The 23,013-nt window shown below is 41.6% G+C and overlaps 2 long non-coding RNA genes across 2 annotated transcripts; one reads left to right on the forward strand and one right to left on the reverse strand.

The window, feature by feature from the left end:
- Window positions 1-16,218: 16,218 nt before the first annotated feature.
- On the reverse strand, window positions 16,219-19,741 carry LOC109751968 (uncharacterized). The gene is made up of 4 exons (XR_012202269.1): window positions 19,293-19,741; window positions 18,146-18,730; window positions 17,095-18,072; window positions 16,219-16,410 (listed from the first exon to the last, which is right to left on the reverse strand). It is a non-coding gene; the product is annotated as an uncharacterized lncRNA (long non-coding RNA).
- Window positions 19,460-19,886, forward strand: LOC141041609 (uncharacterized). The gene is made up of 2 exons (XR_012202270.1): window positions 19,460-19,701; window positions 19,735-19,886. It is a non-coding gene; the product is annotated as an uncharacterized lncRNA (long non-coding RNA).
- The last annotated feature ends 3,127 nt before the right edge of the window (window positions 19,887-23,013 follow it).

The following is a 23,013-nucleotide window of genomic DNA, read 5'->3' on the forward strand; positions in this document are numbered from 1 at the left end:
AGAAGATATATCATGTTATTATTAGTGCTAACCTTTTAGAGCGGGAAGAAGAGAAATTATTGAAAACTCTGAAGAAGCACCGTGCTGCTATTGGATATACTCTTGATGATCTTAAGGGCATTAGTCCCACTCTATGCCAACACAAAATAAAATTGGAGAAAGACGCTAAACCGGTTGTTGATCACCAACGACGGTTAAATCCTAAGTTGAAAGAAGTGGTAAGGAAATAAATACTAAAGCTTCTGGAGGCAGGTATAATTTATCACGTTGCTGATAGTCCGTGGGCAAGTCCTGTCCATTGTGTCCCTAAGAAGGGAGGCATTACTGTTGTTCCTAATGATAAAGATGAATTGGTCCCACAAAGAATTGTTACAGGTTATAGAATGGTAATTGATTTCCGCAAATTGAATAAAGCTACTAAAAAGGATCATTACCCTTTACCTTTTATTGATCAAATGCTAGAAAGATTATCCAAACATACACATTTTTGCTTTCTAGATGGTTATTCTGGTTTCTCTCAAATACCTGTGTCGAAAGAGGATCAAGAAAAGACCACTTTTACTTGCCCTCTCGGTACCTTTGCTTATAGACATATGCCTTTTGGTTTATGCAATGCACCTGCTACCTTTCAAAGATGTATGACTGCTATATTCTCTGACTTTTGTGAAAAGATTGTTGAGGTTTTCATGGATGATTTTTCCGTATATGGAACTTCTTTTGATGATTGCTTAAGCAATGTTAACCGAGTTTTGCAAAGATGTGAAGAAACTAATCTTGTCTTGAATTGGGAGAAGTGCCACTTTATGGTCAATGAAGGTATTGTCTTGGGGCATAAAATTTCTGAAAGAGGTATTGAAGTTGATAAAGCTAAAGTTGATGCTATTGAAAAGATGTCGTGTCCTAAGGACATTAAAGGTATAAGAAGTTTCCTTGGTCATGCCGGTTTTTATAGGAGGTTCATTAAAGACTTCTCAAAAATCTCTAGGACTCTGACTAATCTCTTACAAAAAGATGTTCCTTTTGTCTTTGATGATGATTGTGTAGAAGCATTTGAAATACTTAAGAAAGCCTTGATTTATGAACCTATTGTTCAGCCACCTAATTGGAATTTACCCTTTGAAATTATGTGTGATGCTAGTGATTATGCTGTAGGTGCTGTTCTAGGACAAAGAGTTGATAAGAAATTAAATGTTATCCAATATGCTAGTAAAACTCTAGACAGTGCCCAAAGAAATTATGCTACTACTGAAAAAGAATTTTTAGCAGTTGTATTTGCTTGTGATAAGTTCAGACCTTATATTGTTGATTCTAAAGTAACTGTTCACACTGATCATGCTGCTATTAAATATCTTATGGAAAAGAAAGATGCTAAACCTAGACTTATTAGATGGGTTCTCTTGCTACAAGAATTTGATTTGCATATTATTGATAGAAAGGGAGCTGAGAACCCCGTTGCAGACAACTTGTCTAGGTTAGAGAATGTTCTTGATGACCCACTACCTATTGATGATAGCCTTCCTGATGAACAATTAGCTGTCATAAATGCTTCTTGTACTGCTCCACAGTATGTTGATTACGCTAATTACATTGCTGCTAAATTTATACCACCTAGTTTCACATACCAGCAAAAGAAAAAGTTCTTCTATGATTTAAGACATTACTTCTGGGATGACCCACACCTTTATAAAGAAGGAGTAGATGGTGTTATTAGACGTTGTGTAACTGAGCATGAACAGGAACAGATCCTACACAAGTGTCACTCCAAGGCTTATGGAGGACACCATGCTGGAGATAGAACATCGCATAAGGTATTGCAATCCGGTTTTTATTGGCCTACTCTTTTCAAAGATGCCCGTAAGTTTGTCTTGTCTTGTGATGAATGTCAAAGAATTGGTAATATTAGCACACGTCAAGAAATGCCTATGAACTATTCACTTGTTATTGAACCATTTGATGTTTGGGGCTTTGATTATATGGGACCGTTTCCTTCCTCTAATGGGTATACACATATTTTAGTTGTTGTTGATTACATTACTAAGTGGGTAGAAGCTATTCCAACTAGTAGTGCTGATCATAACACCTCTATTAAGATGCTTAAAGAAGTTATTTTTCCGAGGTTTGGAGTCCCTAGATATTTAATGACTGATGGTGGTTCACATTTTATTCATGGTGCATTTCGTAAAATGCTTGCTAAGTATGATGTCAATCATAGAATTGCATCTCCATATCATCCACAATCTAGTGGTCAAGTAGAACTGAGTAATAGAGAGATTAAATTAATTTTGCAAAAGACTGTTAATAGATCTAGAAAGAATTGGTCCAAAAAACTTGATGATGCATTATGGGCCTATATAACTGCATATAAAAATCCTATGGGTATGTCTCCGTATAAAATGGAAAAGCATGTCACTTACCTCTCGAACTAGAATACAAAGCATATTGGGCCATTAAAGAGCTCAGCTATGATTTCAAACTTGCCGGTGAGAAGAGGCTATTTGACATTAGCTCACTTGATGAATGGAGAACCCAGGCCTATGAGAATGCCAAACTGTTTAAAGAAAAAGTTAAAAGATGGCATGACAAAAGGATACAAAAGCGTGAGTTTAATGTAGGTGATTATGTTCTGTTATACAACTCTCGTTTAAGATTTTTTGCAGGAAAACTCCTCTCTAAATGGGAAGGTCCTTACGTTATCGAGGAGGTCTATCATTCCGGGGCCATAAAAATCAACAACTTCGAAGGCACAAATCCGAAGGTGGTGAACGGTCAAAGAATCAAGCATTATATCTCAGGTAATCCCATAAATGTTGAAACCAATGTTATTGACACCGTAACCCCGGAGGAGTACATAAGGGACACTTTCCAGAATGTTTCAGACTCCGAAAACGAATAGGTATGTGGTACGGTAAGTAAACCGACTCCAAAACAGTTCTAATAGCAGTTTTTCTCATTCTTGGAATATTTAAAAAACTAGGAAAGTAAGAAGTAGTCCGAAAGGGACACGAGGCATCCACGAGGGTGGAGGGCGCGCCCTACCCCCCTGGGCGCGCCCCTGCCTCGTGGGCACCTCGTGTGCCCTCCGGACTCTGTTTTCTTGCACGATACTTCTTTTGGTCGGTAAAAATTCATTATATAATCTCCCGAAGGTTTTGACCACGGTACCACGACAAAATCCTCTGCTTTTGTTCCGAGCTATTTTTCTGACAGACCTAGATCACCATGATGTTTTCAAGCGCCCCCAAGGACAAATTTTTTGAGAAGGTCATCAATCCCTACCTCGCGGAGGTGCTGCAACACCCTCAAACCATTGAGATGCGTGAGGGGGTGCTGCACATCCGCGATGTTGAGGGACCAAGGAGGACCGGAAGCGTGGAGACAAGACTCGAAGAAATGGAGCAACAAGTTTTCAAGTGCCAGGGGATGGTGGAACGCGGACTCAACGCCAACCACATGATGATCGCGGAGTTCACCAACAACCACAAGCTGGATGCCAAGAACATTGGGGAGACCATGTTCAAGCTTCACGAGAAAATCGAGCACCTCCAAGCCTAGATCTATGACCCGCAAAACCAAAACTGTGAGTATGAATATAGATTCAAGAGGATGAGTTTGGCTGCAGATTTGAGGATCCTGGAGACTCGATAATCCTTCTATGATGGTGAGCCTATGCCTTGGAAGATGGAAGACAAGCCTACATCATCAACAACTCCATCATCACCACCTCCGAAGAAAGAGACATAAATACATGGGTATGGGCACTCCCCTTGGCAACTGCCAAGCTTGGGGGAGGTGCCCCGGTATCGTATCACCATCACACTTCTATCTTTACCGTTTTTCTTAGTTCGATCCTTTTGGTTATATCTTGATCTAGTAGAAAAAAGTTTAGTATGATCTAGCTTTGAGTTTTTGCGTTGATCCTTATCTATGTAATCGAGTCCGTGAGCTACATATAATAAAGATTAGTCTTGAGTCAAGGGCTTGGTTATCTTGCTATGATCTCGAGGGAATAAAACAAAAAATAAATAATAAAAAGAAATAAAGAGATCTTATGGAGAGTAATGACTTCACATATAAAGAGTATGATGAATAAAAGTTGTTGAGAGTTGACAAACATAGTTTGGTCATCGTTGCAATTAATAGGAAGTAATAAAGAAAGAGAGGTTTTCACATATAAATATACTATCTTGGACATATTTTATGATTGTGAGCACTCATTAAAATATGACATGCTAAAAAGTTGATGTTGGACAAGGAAGACAACGTAATGGGTTATGTTTTCTTATATCCGAAATAAATTATATTGTCATGGATCATCCAACATGTTGAGCTTGCCTTTCCCCCTCATCCTAGTCAAATTCTTTGCACCAAGTAGAGATACTACTTGTGCTTCCAAATATCCTTAAACCCAGTTTTGCCATGAGAGTCCACCATATCTACTCATGGATTGAGTAAGATCCTTCAAGTAAGTTGTCATTGTTACAAGCAATAAAAATTGCTCTCTAAATATGTATGATCTATTAGTGTGGAGAAAATAAGCTTTATACGAGCTTGTGATATGGAAGAAATAAAAGCGACGAACTGCATAATAAAGGTCCCTATCACAAGTGGCAATATAAAGTGACGTTCTTTTGCATTAAAATTTTGTGCATCCAACCATAAAAGCACATGACAACCTCTGCTTCCCTCTGCGAAGGGCCTATCTTTTATTTTTGTCTTATACCTTATACAAGAGTCATGGTGATCTTCACCTTTCCTTTTTACACTTTATCCTTTGGCAAGCACTATGTGTTGGAAAGATCCTGATATATATATCCAATTGGATGTGGGTTTTCATAAAGCATTATTGTTGACGTTACCCTTGAGGTAAAAGGTTGGGAGGCAAAACTATAAGCCCCTTTCTCTATGTCCTATTAAAACTTTATACCCATAAGTATTGCGTGAGTGTCAGCAATTGTGAAAGACTAAATGATAGTTGAGTATGTGGACTTGCTGAAAAGCTCTTATATTGACTCTTTCCGATGTTATGATAAATTGCAATTGCTTCAATGACTAAGATTATAGTTTGCTAGTTTTTCAATGAAGTTTCTGATTCATACTTTACATTGTGAATAGATTGTTACTTCAGCATAAGAAATCATATGACAATATATATATGTAGCTATTCTAAGAATGATAATGATGCCCTCATGTCCGTATTTTATTTTATCGACACCTCTATCTCTAAACATGTGGACATATTTTTCGTTATCGACTTCCGCTTGGGGACAAGCGAGGTCTAAGCTTGGGGGAGTTGATACGTCCATTTTGCATCATGCTTTTATATCGATATTTATTACATTATGGGCTGTTATTACACATTATGTCACAATACTTATGCCTATTCTCTCTTATTTTACAAGGTTTACATGAAGAGGGAGAATGCCGGCAGCTGGAATTCTGGGCTGAAAAAGGAGAAAATATTAGAGACCTATTCTGCACAACTCCAAAAGTCCTGAAACTTCACGGAGGCACGTTTTGGAATATATAAAAAAATACTGGTGACAGAATCAACCAGAGGGGGCCCACACCCTGGCCACGAGGGTGGGGGGCGCGCCCCTGTCTTGTGGGCCCCCTGGCAGGCCTCCGGTGCCCATCTTCGGCTATATGAAGTCTTTCGCCCTAGAAAAAAATCATAAGCAAGCTTTCGGGACGAAGCACCGCCGCCACGAGGCGGAACCTGGCGAAACCAATCTAGGGCTCCGGCGGAGCTGTTCTCCCGGGGAAACATCCCTCCGGGAGGGGGAAGTCATCACCATCGTCATCACCAACGATCCTCTCATCGAGAGGGGGTCAATATCCATCAACATCTTCACCAACACCATCTCCTCTAAAACCCTAGTTCATCTCTTGTATCCAATCTTTGTCCCAAAACCTCAGATTGGTACCTGTGGGTTGCTAGTAGTGTTGATTACTCCTTGTAGTTGATGCTAGTTGGTTTATTTGGTGGAAGATTATATGTTCAGATCCTTAATGCATATTAATACCCCTCTGATTATGAACATGAATATGATTTGTGAGTAGTTACGTTTGTTCCTGAGGACATGGGAGAAGTCTTGCTATAAGTAGTCATGTGAATTTGGTATTCGTTCAATTTTTTGATGAGATGTATGTTGTCTTTCCTCTAGTGGTGTTATGTGAACGTCGACTACATGACACTTCACCATTGTTTGGGCCTAGAGGAAGGCATTGGGAAGTAATAAGTAGATGATGGGTTGCTAGAGTGACAGAATCTTAAACCCTAGTTTATGCGTTGCTTCGTAAGGGGCTGATTTGGATCCATATGTTTCATGCTATGGTTAGGTTTACCTTAATACTTCTTTTGTAGTTGCGGATGCTTGCAATAGGGGTTAATCATAAATGGGATGCTTGTTCAAGGAAGGGCAGTACCCAAGCACTGGTCCACCCACATATCAAATTATCAAATTAACGAACGCGAACATATGAGCGTGATGAAAACTAGCTTGACGATAATTTCCATGTGTCCTCAGGAGCGTTTTCCTTTATATAAGAGTTTGTCCAGGCTTGTTCTTTGCTACAAAAAGGATTGGGCCATCTTGCTGCACCTTATTTACTTTCATTACTTGTTACCCGTTACAAATTACCTTATCACAAAACTATCTGTTACCGATAATTTCAGTGCTTGCAGAGAATACCTTACTGAAAACCGCTTGTCATTTCCTTCTGCTCCTCGTTGGGTTCGACACTCTTACTTATCGAAAGGACTACAATAGATCCCCTATACTTGTGGGTCATCATCTATCCAGAAATTCTATATCATTTTCGATCAACAATATGTCGTCCACATATAATATTAGAAATGCTACAGAGCTCCCACTCACTTTCTTGTAAATACAGGCTTCACCATAAGTCTGTATAAAACCATATGCTTTGATCACCTCATCAAAGCGTATATCCGAGATGCCTGCACCTGTCCATAGATGGATTGCTGGAGCTTGCACACTTTGTTAGCACCTTTAGAATCGACAAAACCTTCTGGTAGCATCAAATACAACTCTTCTTTAAGAAATCCATTAAGGAATGTAGTTTTGACGTCCATTTGCCACATTTCATAATTATAAAATGCAGCAATTGCTAACATGATTAGGACCAACTTAAGCATCTCTACGGATGAGAAGGTCTCATCGTAGTCAACCCCTTGAACTTTTCGAAAACCTTTTGCGACAAGTCGAGCTTTGTAGATGGTGACATTATCATCAGCATCTGTCTTCTTCTTGAAGATCCATTTATTCTCAATGGCTTGCCGATCATCGGGCAAGTCCACCAAAGTCCACACTTTGCTCTCATACATGGATCCTACCTCAGATTTCATGGCCTCAAGCCATTTATCGGAATCTGGGCTCATCATAGCTTCTTCATAGTTCGTAGGATCGCCTTGGTCTAATAACATGACTTCCAGAACAGGATTACCATACCAGTCTGGTGCGGATCGTGCTCTGGTTGACCTACGAGGTTTAGTAGCAACTTGATTTGAAGTTTCATGGCCATCATCATTAACTTCCTCTCTAGTTGGTGTAGGCATCACGGGAACGGATTTCTCTGATGTACTACTTTCCAAATTGAGATAAGGTACAATTACCTCATCAAGTTCTACTTTCCTCCCACTCACTTCTTTCGAGAGAAACTGCTTCTCTAGAAAGGTTCCATTGTTGGCAACAAAGATCTTGCCTTCGGATCTGTGGTAGAAGGTGTACCCAATTGTTTCCTTAGGGTATCCTATGAAGACGCATTTCTATGATTTGGGTTCGAGCTTATCAGGCTGAAGCCTTTTGACATAAGTGTCGCAACCCCAAACTTTAAGAAACGACGGTTTAGGTTTCTTGCCAAACCACAGTTCATACGGTGTCATCTCAACGGATTTAGACGGTGCCCTATTTAATGTAAATGCTGCTGTCTCTAATGCATAACCCCAAAACAATAGTGGTAAATCGGTAAGAGACATCACAGATCGCACCGCATCTAATAAAGTACGATTACGACGTTCAGACACACCATTACACTGTGGTGTTCCAGGTGGCGTGAGTTGTGAAACAATTCCACATTGTTTTAAATGAAGGCCAAACTCGTAACTCAAACTTTATTTTCTTGTTACGATAATTCTCCACTTCACTCTGAAATTCTTTGAAAATTTCAATTGTTTCAGACTTGTGTTTCATAAAGTAGATATATCCATACCTACTCAAATCATCTGTGAAGGTCAGAAATTAACGATACCCGCCGCGTGCCTCAACACTCATCGGACCGCATACATCGATATGTATTATTTTCAATAAGTCATAGCTCGCTCCATTGTTTCTGAGAACGGAGTTTTAGTCATCTTGCCCATGAGGCATGGTTCGCAAGTATCAAATGATTCATAATCAAGTGATTCCAAAAGTCCATGCGCTTTATACCAATATGACCTAAACGGCAGTGCCACAAATATCTATATTATCAACTTTGCATATTTTGGTATCAATATTATGAATATGTGTATCACTACGATCTAGATTCAATAAACCATTCACATTGGGTGTATGACCATAGGAGGTTTTATTTATGTAAACAGAACAACAATTATTCTCTGACTTAAATGAATAACCGTATTGCAATAAACATGATCTAATCATATTCATGCTCAACGCAAACACCAAATAACATTTATTTAGGTTCAACACTAACCCCGAAGGTAGAGGGAGTGTGCGATGGTGATCGTATCAACCTTGGAATCACTTCCAACACACATCGTCACCTTGCCCCTAACTAGTCTTTGTTTATTCTGCAACTCTTGTTTTGAGTTACTAATCTTAGGAATTAAACCGGCATCAAATACCCAGGGCTACTACGAACACTAGTAAGATACACATCAATAACATGTATATCAAATATACCTTTTGTTCACTTTGCCATCCTTCTTATCCGCCAGGTATTTGGGGCAGTTCCGCTTCTAGTGACCATTTCCTTTGAAGTAGAAGCACTCAGTTTCAGGCTTCGGTCCAACTTTGGGCTTTTTCATGGGAGCGGCAACGTGCTTGCCATTCTTCTTGAAGTTCCCTTTCTTTCCCTTGCCCTTTTACTTAAAACTAGTGGTCTTGTCAACCATCAACACTTGATGCTTTTTCTTGATTTCTACCTTCGCCGATTTCAGCATCGCGAAGAGCTCATGAATCGTTTTCGTCATCCCTTGCATACTATAGTTCATCACAAAGTTCTAGTAGCTTGGTGATGGTGACTAGAGAACTCTGTCAATCACTATCTTATCTGTAAGATTAACTCCTACTTGATTCAAGCGATTGTAGTACCCATACATTATGAGTACATGCTCAGTGGCTGAGCTATTCTCCTCCATTTTGTAGGCAAAGTACTTGTCAGAGGTCTCATACCTCTCGACACGGGCATGAGTATGAAATACCAATTTTCTGCTCCTGGAACATCTCATATGCTTCGTGGCGTTCAAAATGTTTTTGAAATCCCGGTTCTAAGCCATAAAGCATGACACATGATGTCTACTACGCAACTTTATTCTTGTAGACACGTGTTGGGCCTCCAAGCGTAGAGTTTTGTAGGATAGTAGCAATTTTCCCTCGAGTGGATGACCTAAGGCTTATCAATCCATGGGAGGCGTAGGATGACGATGGTCTCTCTCAAACAACCCTGCAACCAAATAATAAAAAGTCTCTTGTGTCCCCAACACATCAAATACAATGGTAATTTGTATAGGTGCACTAGTTCGGCGAAGAGATGGTGATAAAAGTGTAGTAATGATAGTAGATAATGGTTTTTGTAATAGTAACAATAAAAAAATAGCAAGGTATCAATTGATAAAACGGAGCACAAATGGTATTGCAATTCTTGAAAATGAGGCCTAGGGTCCGTACTTTCGCTAGTGCGATCTCTCAACAATGCTAATATAATTGGATCATATAACCATCCCTCAAAGTGCAATGAAGAATCACTCCAAAGTTCCTATCTAGCGGAGAACATAAGAAGAAATTGTTTGTAGGGTACCGAACCACCTTGAAGCTATTCTTTCTGATTAATCTATCCAAGAGTTCATACTAAAATAACACCAAATAATTTTAGATTCATAATACTCAATCCAACACAAAGAACCTCAAAGAGTGCCCCAAGATTTCTACCGGAGAAACAAAGACAAGAACATGCATCAACCCCTATGCATAGATTACCCCAATGTCACCTCGGGAATCCGCGAGTTGGGTGCCAAAACATATATCAAGTGAATCAGTACGATACCCCATTGTCACCAAGGGTATTCATAGCAAGACATACATAAAGTGTTCTCAAATCCATAAAAGTATTCAATCCGATGAAACGAAATCTCAAAGGGAAAACTCAATTCATCACAACAAGATAGAGAGGGGAAAATACCATATGATCTAACTATATTAACAAAGCCCGTGATACATCAAGATCGTGCCATCTCAAGAACATGAGAGAGAGAGAGATTAAACACATAGCTACTGGTACAAACCCTCATCCCCGAGGGTGGACTACTCCCTCCTCATCATGGTGGCCACCGGGATGATGAAGATGGCCACCGGTGATGATTTCCCCCTCCGACAGAGTGCCGGAACGAGGTCTAGATTGGTTTTTCGTGGCTCCAGAGGCTTGCGGCGGCGGAACTTTTGATCTAGGGTTAACCCCATGGTTTTTGGAATATTTGGCAATTTATAGGGCGAAGAGGCGGTGCGGGAGGCCACCGAGGTGGGCACAACCCACCAGGGCGCGCTTGGGCTGGTGGGTTGTGCCCCCCTCGGGGCACCCCTAGGTGCTACTCTGGCCCATTGGATGTCTTCTGGTCCATAAAAAATCCACAAAAAGTTCCGTTGTGTTTGGACTCCGTTTGGCATTGATTTTATGCGATGTAAAAAACAAGCAAAAAACAACAACTGGCACTGGGCACAATGTCAATAGGTTAGTCCCAAAAAATGATATAAAGTTGCTATAAAATAATTGTAAAACATCCAAGAATGATAATATAACAACATGAATACTTGATAAATTATAGATAAGTTGGAGACGTATCAACGCGCTTAGCTATCAAGTAGTCATCATATCGACCTTGCCAAACGTTCATAACATCTCCATCTGCTCCTGCAACAGGTCTGTCACCTAGCGGTGCATCAAGGACATAATTCTTCTGTGCAACAATGAGGATAATCCTCAGATCACGGACCCAGTCTGTATCATTGCTACTGTCATCTTTCAACTTAGTTTTCTCTAGGAACATATCAAAAAATAGGGGAGCTATATAGCGAGCTATTGAACTACAACATAGATACGCAAAAACTATTAATACTAAGTTGATGATAAATTTAAGTTCAGTTAATCAAATTACTAATGAACTCCCACTTAAATAAACATCCCTCAAGTTTATCTAAGTGATACATGATCCAAATCAACTAACCCATGTCCGATCATCAAGTGAAATGGGGTAGTCATCAATGGTGAACATCTCTATGTTGATCATATCTACTATATGACTCATGTTTGACCTTTCGGTCTCCAGTGTTCCGAGACCATGTCTGTACATGCTAGGCTCGTCAAGTTTAACCCAAGTATTCTGCATGTGCAAAACCGTCTTACACTCGTTGTATGTGAACGTAGAGTCTATCACACACGATCATCACGTGGTGCTTCGAAACGATGAACTTTGGCAACGGTGCATACTCGGGGAGAACACTTTTATCTTGAAATTTAGTGAAGGGATCATCTTATAATGCTAACGCCGTTCTAAGCAAAATAAGATGCATAAAGGATAAACATCACATGCAATCAAAATATATGACATGATATGGCCATCATCAACTTGTGCTTTTGATCTCCATCTCCAAAGCATCGTCATGATCTCCATCGTCACCGGCTTGACACCTTGATCTTCATCATAGCGTCGTTGCGTCGAGGTCGTCACGACAACTATTGCTTCTACAACTATCACTAATGCATAGTGATGAAGTAAAGTAATTACATGGCGCTTGCACTTCATATAATAAAGAGACAACCCTAAGGCTCCTGCCGATTGTCGATATTACAAAACATGATCATCTCATACATCAACATATATCACATCATATCTTGACCAAATCACATCACAACATGCCCTGCAAAAACAAGTTAGACGTCCTCTACTTTGTTGTTGCAAGTTTACGTGGCTGCTACGGGCTTCTAGCAAGAACCGTTCTTAAGTACGCAAAAACCACAACGGTGATTCATCAAGTTTGCTGTTTTAACCTTCTTCAAGGACCGTTCGTAGTCAAATTCGAATCAACTAAAGTAGGAGAAACAGACACCCGCCAGCCACCTTTTATGCAAAACTAGTTGCATGTCAGTCGGTGGAACCGGTCTCATCCCACAATACTGCCGAATCAGAATAAGACGTTGGGGGTAAGGAGTATGGTTATCACCGTCCACAACTCTTTGTGTTCTACTCGTGCATATCATCTACGCATAGACCTGGCTCGGATGCCACTGTTGGAAAACGTTGCATGGAAAACAAAAAAAAATCTATGCACACGCAAGATCTATTCATGGAGATGCATAGCAACGAGAGGGGAGAGTGTGCCTATGTACCCTCGTATACCGTAAGCGGAAGCATTTAACAACACGGTTGATGTAGTGGAACTTCTTCGCATTCTAGCCGATCGAGCACCGAACGTACGGGAGCTCCACGTTCAGCACACATTCAGCTCGATGACGTCCTCCGCCTTCTTGATCCAGCAAGACGGTGAGGTAGTGGATGAGTTCCGGTAGCACGATAGCATGGTGACGGTGATGGTGAAGCTATCTCCGCAGGGCTTCGCCCAAGCACTACGAAAATTGGACCGGGGGTGTAAACGATGGAGGGGGGCGCCGCACACGGCTAAGACAATGTTCTGGTTGTGCTAGGTGCCGCCCTCCCCCCCCCCCCACACACACACACACATATATATGGAAAAGTTTCTAAATCAACCGACTGATTTTTCCATCTCGTAAACCCCCTCCTCTATGCGCCACGTGGCCTGTGTCAGGCGGCCCACCACTTCCACCAACCTTATCTCTAACGACGAAGTTTCCTCCTCCACATGTTTCTTTTCTTCCTCTTCCATTCTCATTCATGCTCACAGCCAGAGCAGAGAATCCATGGCGAGCACTACCATAGCAGCAAGAAAATCGGCAGGGAGCTGCCGCCGGCCACCGCCTTGATGCATCCTCCGCCCAACCCCGTGAATGTTTGAAAATAGAGAGGGCGGCGCAACCACATCGCTGCTGCATCCTCGCCACGGACTGCGGTCGTAAAAAGGACAAGGGCGACACGCCGACACCGGCCACCACAACAACACGATTGTTACAGGGCCCGGGGGAGGGCGACTCCGACCACTTCAGCTGCAAGGTTCCGGTGTGCTTCGTCGCGCCTGCAACCCCTGAATTTTTTTGGCAGCAGCACCATTGCTGCGACGGCGGCCATGGCGCGCGGCGATTTGTGCAGCAACGATGATAATTTTTTTGCTGTGATGTCCTGCTACGACGGCGGAGCAGCGTCTGCGGCGATGCTGGTGGCTGCAATGGAGCGCTCCTCCCGGTGCTGCAAATTGAGTGCTCACGGGCGCGACAATGGAGGCTCGACTGATTTCCCGACGCTGCCATGGAGCGCTCACCGGCGGTCTCGGAGCGTCGATGCAGCACACCGGCGCTCCTTCCGGCGCTGCAATGGAGCTGTTACCGGCCTTCGGCGCTGTAATGGAGCGCTCGCCGGCGCTCCTGGCGCTGCAATGGAGTAGTGCTCAGTGCTCACCGGCAGTGTCGGAGCTTTGATGTAACTCGCCGGAGCTCCCCCCCGGCGCTGCAATGGAGCAGTCGCCAGCACTCCCTCGGGCGCTGCAATGGAGCACTCTCCGGCGCTCCCGACGTTGCAATTGAGTGCTCGCCGGCGGTCTCGGAGCTACAATGCAGCTCGCCGGTGCTCCCTCCAGCGCTGCAATGGAGCGCTCAACGGCGTTCCCTCCGCCGCTGCAATGTATCAGCACTCGCCGGCGCTCCCGACGCTGCAATGGAGTGCTCACCGGCATTGTCCCGATGTTTTGATGCAGTGCTTTGCATCCAGCGGCCGCAAGCGGCGGCAACCCCGTCGTAGTAGCAGGGGGATGGGATGCGTGTTGCAGCATCTTCGGCGAGCAACAACCAGCGAAGGACATGGTCTACTGCATCGGGTCAAGCGGTGGCCAGCTGCCAATACTGAAGAGGAGCGATGTTGGGCGTGTGCTGCGGGAGAAAGATGCAGGATGCGCCAGAGGCCCGAGCGACGGTTGTAATGGTGGGCATCTAACGATGGAGGAGGCGGCTTATTTTTCCCTCAAATCATTCCGATGATTTGTAGCACGCCCATATATATATATATATATACACACACACATCTGGGCTATTCTGTTTCGCGTAACAGAATATTATTCTGTTACCCTACTTGAACTGATGGTTTCACGCGGTTGTACTGATGATCTTCATCTCGTCGAACTGATCGTCTTTTCGTCGGAATGGAGCGTGTAATATATCGTTGGAAAGCTCTTGACATCTATATTACAAATATATAAGAATTTTTTGCAAAATCATCACGGTTTAAGAGCAGTTTTGAAAAAACCGTTTTTTTCAAAACCGAAAACGCGAATCGTATTTTGGACTCAATTTTCAAATGGTTTGTCGGAACTGAGCAAATAAGATGGCGTTGGAAAGCTGGTAAAAATCCGCATCTTCCATATATCTACGTTTTTTCAAATTATATACAATTGAAAAGTAATTTGAAAAATGATGAAATTCTGGGTGAAACATGGTTTCGCGTTTTTTTGCAAACGGTTTATCGGATTGGTGCAAATGATACGGCGTTGGAAAGCTATGGAAAATGCGCAACTTTTTCGTATAGAAATGTTTTTCTAATTCCTTACGGTTTAAAAATGAATCCGAAGACGGTCAAATTTGATTTTAAACGCGATTTTTTTAAAAAGTTTGTCGAAATGGGGCAAATAATATACTGTTGGATAGCTATCGAAAATGCAAAACTTAGTCATGTTGAACGTTTTCTCTACTTCGCAACCATTTAAGAGTAATTTTGAATACGGCATGACGGATCCTGCTGTTTTCTCGTATGAAAAACAGAGTAGTCGTACTGATATATGTGTATGTTTGTACTGAGCTATTTTTTGTAGAATAATTTTGAATGGTTCTGAAAAAAGTACTTGTACTGATGCTTGCATGGGTTTGTACTAAGCGTGTTTTCACTAACTAGACTTTGCTATGTTTTTTGGGTAATATTTTTCTCGTAAATTTTCAACGGTTTACTGTATCCTAGCCCCGAACTTGCATGGTTTATATTGTTGAACTGAATGTTATTGTATCACCACTCCTGTACTTGCATGGTTTATATCATCGAAGTGAATGATATTTTTTTCAAAAAGAATTTTTTTTTCGAACTAAACATTTTTTTACAACGATGTTCTGGGCTTCTCTTATTTTATGACTTGCACTTTTACCATTTGAATTGCATGGGGTTTTCTTTTGCTTGAACTTTTACAATTTGAATTTCTGTCATTTTTTTATTCCGAACGGACCACCATTTTTAACTCGTACTGATCAATATTTTTAATTAAACCATTTTTCCTTTGTAGAACGGACCACCATTTTTATTTGTACGGATCAGTTGTAAAACTTGAACGTCAACGTCACAGAATTAATTTGTGAGCTTCTCACGTTTCCTTTTAAAGTTGTTTTTGCCCTCGAACTTTATTGGCACCAAATTTTCTTTTCCGTGCCTCTCGAATTGATGCGATTTTTTTCGACAAGTACGTACCAAATTTCTCTGTACTGTTATGTTCTTAACACACACACATATTGAATTGTTCCACATTTCATTATGAATTTATTATATAAAAAAGTTGAACTATACGGCACTTTTTAAATGAATCTAACATGTATTTTCCCTTGCTAAACTTTCAAATGTTTTTCACGTGGGCATAACATCAAATAGGCTGAAAATAAAAACTAGAAGAAATTAGTTTTTAGCTATTTACTGTATAAGTATATCATCCAACGTGTACTCGGTGTCAACTAGCATAACATGACACGGAGAGCAATAGCAACATCATACAATTAGCAATAGATAGCAACTCAATACAACAACAGAACACACAATATATCTTTTTCTAAATACAATGCCATGATTTATTATACATAATTGTTGGCAAGTACATGTCAAGCGAAACAATTTTTCAACAGAAATGCCTTCTTTTGAGTAGTGCATGTCAAAACAATGATATTTTATTTTCTTGATCCTCGGAATTTGGGTGAAGAGAACGTAACAAGAAGTGAAGCAATGCCACCACCTAGTACCTGCATTTAGTACACTTCTATTTGAGATCGTAGCTTAAGGCAGTGAGGTTGCAAGTTCAAACACATGCCTGAATTGAACTCAAAAAAGAAACTGAACTCCAACTACAATAAGAATTGAACTGAATGAAATTTATAAATTGAACCGAACTGAAAGAAGAAATTGGACATCATATGTACAACAAGAAATAAACTTGAGCAGTATCAGCTACTAAACAAAAAGATCGCTTTACTAAACCTAGAGATTATATATTGGTGAAATTTTTCTTCCTAGAGAACCGTTAATCAAATACATGTACTTTCGCTAGGTTTTAGCAACATGATAAGTAGTAGCAGTACTACTCTAGGTGGCAAAGTAGTAGCGCCACAAAGGAAGGCCACCATCAACAGTGCGTACTACCGCGACACCTAAAGTATGTGTTGGCCACGCTTGCTTTACATAGTACTAGAAGATTTTTATTAAAAAATGTACTACAAGATTTGTGAACATGAGATCGTAGAGTACTGAGAGTGTGGATTAGAGCTGCCGGACGAGGATGCAGCAGCACACACACACACACACCACCAGATAAGTTCTTCTCTCTCTAAAACACATGTATACATACACACATCTCCATCTTGTTTTAACTTCAACCTACGAAAAAAGGAACAAATATGAGGGATGAGTTTTTGTTAAGAAGAACTTACCAGGGTTTGGTGTTCGAACTTTTAAATGTTTGTGCTACCGGATATAGAGAATAGCAGCATGCCTCGACCAGATCGGCGACTTCCTCACGGGCGGCCTCTCATACACTGCGAGGGCAACACATACACACACGAACTGACCAGAATACACAGCACGGCGGGATAGATAAACAAACTCATAAGAATACATGTCATCTCGATTATGAACTGATAAGAATACAGAACACGGACAGCTAGCCATGAACTTCTTGAACTCCCCTAACATATGGTTTAGGTTTTTAATGGTTTTTTGGTGTTCACGTTCTTTACGAAGTCCCTGACTTCTCGACTATGAACTTGCTACATAGAAGGATCCTCACATACATGTATAACTTGACAGGAGCTGACAGAAAATGCTGCAGCAAAATGGCATTTTTATTCAACATAATAATACAGCCATATCTTTGTAATACATCCATCACGATGGAATCAAATGCACAGTAAAATGGCAGCATTACACATACTCAAGAACTAACAGATTATTCTTCAACTTCAGTTTTCTTCAGAAATGGATGAAAAATAGTATTGGCTATGCAATCAATTTTTTGCATCTCTAGCACAGTTGTTGGGACTATTGTTCATCACACGATGAACCTCTTTTTTTCTGTTTTTCTTGACTGTCATAGAATAAAATATTGAACTATTTTGCATAAGTATAGTTGAGCTTTTGTGTTTTTCTGGTTACTGAAGTAGTATCAAAACAGCTGCTGCATACATATATGAACTGACACCTTTTTTGTCAATGAATTCTTGTAATATATTGTATTAGAACTACTACAGCAGTATCTATATAGTACCAAGGATGCTCATCACAGAAAGCGTGGAATTCAGGAGATAGAAAGAACAAGAGCAAAAGTACAGTGGGTGTGTTCTTCACTGTTTGGTTTACAGGGGTGCCAATGATGAACTGAATCATTCTAGTTCCGTCTTCTCCCCTCAGGTCTGAATCAAGAGCAGCATCAGTTCAATTCAAAATAAATTGACAGTTTATGAATTTTGTGCTAAGCAAGCATACCCATCAGCACATGGAATTGATCATCATGGAGGGTGGCTGTCGGGATTTTGTTTGATCACCATGTTGCTAGATGGCTACACATAACTGTTTTTGTTCTTATATTTCTCCATTAACACCTTTTATTTTCTTTTTGAGTTTCCACGTATGCGGTGTCAGTATAGCAGATCATTTAAACGAACGTCATACAATACAACCACTAGAGGACTTGTCTTGAACATACCATGTAAAGCCCAAGAGATTTAAAGAGAAGCAATAAGCAAGTAGCTTACTTTGGAAGCCCTGTTCCAGCATTTTCCGGGTAGCTGCTCACCAGTACACTTGCCACCTACCCGCTGTCGCCGGGTACCCTGCACACACACACAACAGCCACCAATCATCATGCACACACACACAACCAGACACACACCACATCATCTACACACCCAGGACTACATCTTCACCACACTTTGGACTGACAACATAGCAACACAGAAAACAATCTTGTAAGTGTCGTCACTATCATCCTCGCTGCGTCACGGGGGAAACAAAATAAGCATCTTTGAAGCACTAGGGCGGATAACCATTGCAGATGGAGCTCATGTGTACCTTCATCATAGAAAAAAGTAGACTTAACATCTCCAAGTTCTGAAGATGACAAATGAATCACACAAAATATTGTCCAAAAATCACACTTTTCACGAAACCAAAATTCTGAACTTGCCATACAACACCTTTTGAATTTGTCATGCGACACTCTTTGAACTTGCGCAATTCGTTGGTGGCAGGAAGCAGCAACTAGAGCTGATGATAGTCCACGTACTGAACTGGGAACACCTAGCTAGTGTTTCAAAAAATAAAATAGACGATCCTGAACACCTAGCTAGCTATTTTTTGTGCAAGCATGCTGGCCGCCAATGCCATTAGTGGTGGCCACTATGGCGCTATCACTGCAAGCATGCTGGACGCATCGCCAGCGAGCGTACACTAAAACTGAGAAGAGATTGAGACTTTACCAAAAGATTGTCATACTTTTTTGCAGAGATAACTATTGTTTTTCTAACCAGAGAACTACAGTTTTTAGAAAAGGTGAACTATTTAAACAAGATAATTTCTAAGATGATTTTTAGCAATGGTTAACTACAGAATTTAGCAAAGTTGAACTACTAACAAGGTAACCTCAGAACCACCGGCGCCGGTAGGAGGTGTTGCCGGAGGAAGCAGCTGTGTCGCGTTGACTTTTGGAGCGCACGAATGCTTAAGGAAAGCGGCGACGGGGAGCACGCGAGCATCCTTCTGGTGGGCGGAGGCGCGCAGGGATCCACGGGAAGCTGGGGACGGCGATTTTGGTGCGGATGGAACACACGAACTGACGAGGGGCGGCCAGTTGGGGGCGCTGGCGGCGGTGGCGTGCGAGCTCGGCGTGGTGGGACGGGTGGCGGCGCGCGTGCTTGGATCCGTGGAGGGGCGGCCACGCTCGGGGGGCAGTGGGGGTGGTGCGAGGGAGGAGGCAGGGTTCAGGGGCAGCGCGCGGCATGAGGGAGGAGGCAGGGTGCGGTGGTCGCGTCGCGTCGCCGGAGGTGGGAGGTGCTGAGCGCGGCGCGTCGCCGGAGGTGGGAGGTGCTGAGCGCGGCGCGTCGCCGGAGGTGGGTGGCGGGGGGAGGCAGGTTGCCGGAGAGTTGGGGCTGGCGGCGGGTGGCGTGTGCGGTTGGAGAGATTAGGAACGAGGGAGAGAGGAGAGAGTGGTGGGGGTGCGGGCTGGGCCGGTTTGTTTTTCTGGTTCGGGAGCTCACCATCGGGCCTATATAGGGGACATGAGTAACATAGTATTGTTCTGTTACTAGTAACAAAATAGCCATGTCCCATGTAGGCCAAATCCTACTTGGAATCTGCCGAATCCTACTTAGGGTCCTCCTCAAAGTGGCGCCCCCTTTCCTTGTATAAGTGTGGGAGGAAGGAAGGAGGAGGTGGCGCCCCCCTTTCTTTCTTCCCCGAGGAGGGAAAGGCAGGAGGGGCCACCCCTTCTTCTTTCCTTCCTCTAGGGACAGCCAACCAAGGGAAGGGGTGCACCAGCCCCCTTGTTGGCTGGTCTGTCCCCTCCTTTGGCCCATAAGGTCCATACACTTGCCGGGGTGCCCGGAACCCCTTCAAGTGACCCATGAGTATCCAGTGCACTCCAAAACACTTCTGTGTCCGAATACTATCGTCCTATATATCGATCTTTACCTCTAGACCATTTCAAGACTTCTCGTCATGTCTGTGATCTCATCCGGGATCCGAACAACATTCGGTCACCAAATCATATAACTCATATAACACTGTATCGTCAACGAACGTTAAGCGTGCGGACCCTACGGGTTCGAGAACTATGTAGACATGACCGAGACACCTCTCCAGTCAATAACCGATAGCGGAACCTGGATGCCCGTATTGGCTCCTACATATTCTACGAAGATCTTTATCGGTTGAACCGTTATGACAACATAGTAATTCCCTTTGTCCATCAGTATGTTACTTGCCCAAGATTCGATCGCCGGTATCTTCATATCTAGTTCAATCTCGTTACGGGCAAGTCTCTTTACTCGTTCCGTCATACATCATATCGTAACTAACTCATTAGTCACTTTGCTTGCAAGGCTTCTTATGATGTGTATTACCGAGAGGGCCCAGAGATACCTCTCCGATACTCGGAGTGACAAATCATAATCTCGATCTATGCCAACTCAACAAACACCTTCGGAGGTACCTGTAGAGCATCTTTATGATCACCCAATTACGTTGTGACATTTGATAGCACACAAGGTATTCTTCCAGTATCCGGGAGTTGCATAATCTCATAGTCGAAGAAATATGTATTTGACATTAAGAAAGCAATAGCAATAAATTGAACGATCAATATGCTAAGCTAACGGATGGGTCTTTTCCATCACATCATTCTCCTAATGATGTGATCCCGTTATCAAATGACAACACATGTCTACGGTTAGGAAACCTTAACCATCTTTGATCAATGATCTAGTCTAGTAGAGGCTTACTAGGGACACGATATTTGTTTATATATTCACACATGTATTTAAGTTTTCGATCAATACAATTCTAGCATGAATAATAAACCTTTATAATGAATAAGGAAATATAAAATAACAATTTTATTATTGCCTCTAGAGCATATTTCCTTCAGTTGCATGGCAATGTATCTCGGAATGGCTATGGAAATGCCATAATAGGTAGGTATGGTGGCCGTTTTGAGGAAGATATATGGTGGCTTATGTGTGAAAGAGCGTATCATGTCATGGGATTTGGATGCACCGGCGAAGTTTGCACCAACTCTCAAGGTGAGAAAGGGAAATTCGCGGTACCGAAGAGGTTAGCAATGGTGGAAGGGTGAGAGTGCGTATAATCCATGGACTCAACATTGGTCATAAAGAACTCACATACTTATTGAAAAAGTTTATTAGCCCTCAAAACAAAGTACTAATATGAATGCTCCTAGGGGGATTGGTAGGAAAAGATCATCGCTCTTCCTCGACCGCCACTCATAAGGAAGAAAATCAAAAATAAATCATGCTCCAACTTCATTGCATAACGAGAGACCATACGTGCATGCTTCGGGATTCACAAACCTTAACACAAATATTCTTGCTAAACCACAATTACTCACTAGCATGACTCTAATATCACCATCTTTATATCTCAAAACAAATGCCAGGAATCAAACTTCTCATATATTCAATGATCATCATGAAAGTTTTTATTATATCCCTCTTGAATACCTGATCATATTAGGAGTAAATTCATAACCCAAGCAAATTGCCATACTATTTATAAGACTCTCAAAATAATATAAGTGAAGCATGAGAGTTCATCAATTTCTTCAAAATAAAACCACCGCCGTGCTCTAAAAAGATATAAGTGAAGCACTAGAGCAACTACCTAGCTCAAATGATATAAGTGAAGCACATAGATTATTCTAATAAATTCATGATTAATGTGTGTCCCTCTCAAAAGGTGTGTACATCAAGGATGATTGTGGCAAACTAAAAAGCAAAGACCCATAATACAATACTCTCCGAGCAAAACACATATCATGTAGTGAATAAAAATATAGCCTCAAGTAATTTACCGATGGATCGTAGACAAAAGAGGGGATGCCATCCGGGACATCCCCAAGCTTAGATGCTTGGTTGTACTTGAATATTACCTTGGGGTGCCTTGGGCATCCCCAATCTTATGCTCTTGCCACTCCTTATTCCGTAGTCCATCGAAACATCACCCAAAACTTGAAAACTTCACAACACAAAACTCAACAGAAAACTCGAGAGATCCGTTAGTATAATAAAACAAATAACCACTTTTAGGTACTGTTGTAAACTCATTACAATTTTATATTGGTGTTATATCTACTGTATTCTAACTTCTCCATGGCCCATACCCCCCGATACTACCCATAGATTCATCAAAATAAGAAAACAACACAATGAAAACAGAATGTGTCAAAAACAGAACTGTCTGTAGCAATATGGACTTTAACCAAACTTATGTAACTCCAAAACTTCTGAAAAATTAGGACAACATGGGAAATTTGTATATTAATAAATTGGAAAAAATCAGATTTTTTCGTTGCTCCAGCAGATCAGATCAATTCTTTTATTGGGCGCAAAAGTTTATGTTTTCTCATAGAATCAATTCTTTTACTTGGCACAAACACTAATTAAAACACTAAAACACAATCATAAAAGAACTATAATTGCATATTTATTAAAAAACAGAAGCAAAAACATAAAAACATAAAATTGGGTTGCCTCCCAACAAGCGCTATTTTTTACACCCCTAGCTAGGCATATTGCATAGGTCTAGGTTTTGTCATGTTTGGTATTCAATCCATAATGGGC

This window comes from Aegilops tauschii, chromosome 2 (genome assembly GCF_002575655.3).
Source record: "Aegilops tauschii subsp. strangulata cultivar AL8/78 chromosome 2, Aet v6.0, whole genome shotgun sequence".
Classification (NCBI taxonomy): domain Eukaryota; kingdom Viridiplantae; phylum Streptophyta; class Magnoliopsida; order Poales; family Poaceae; genus Aegilops; species Aegilops tauschii.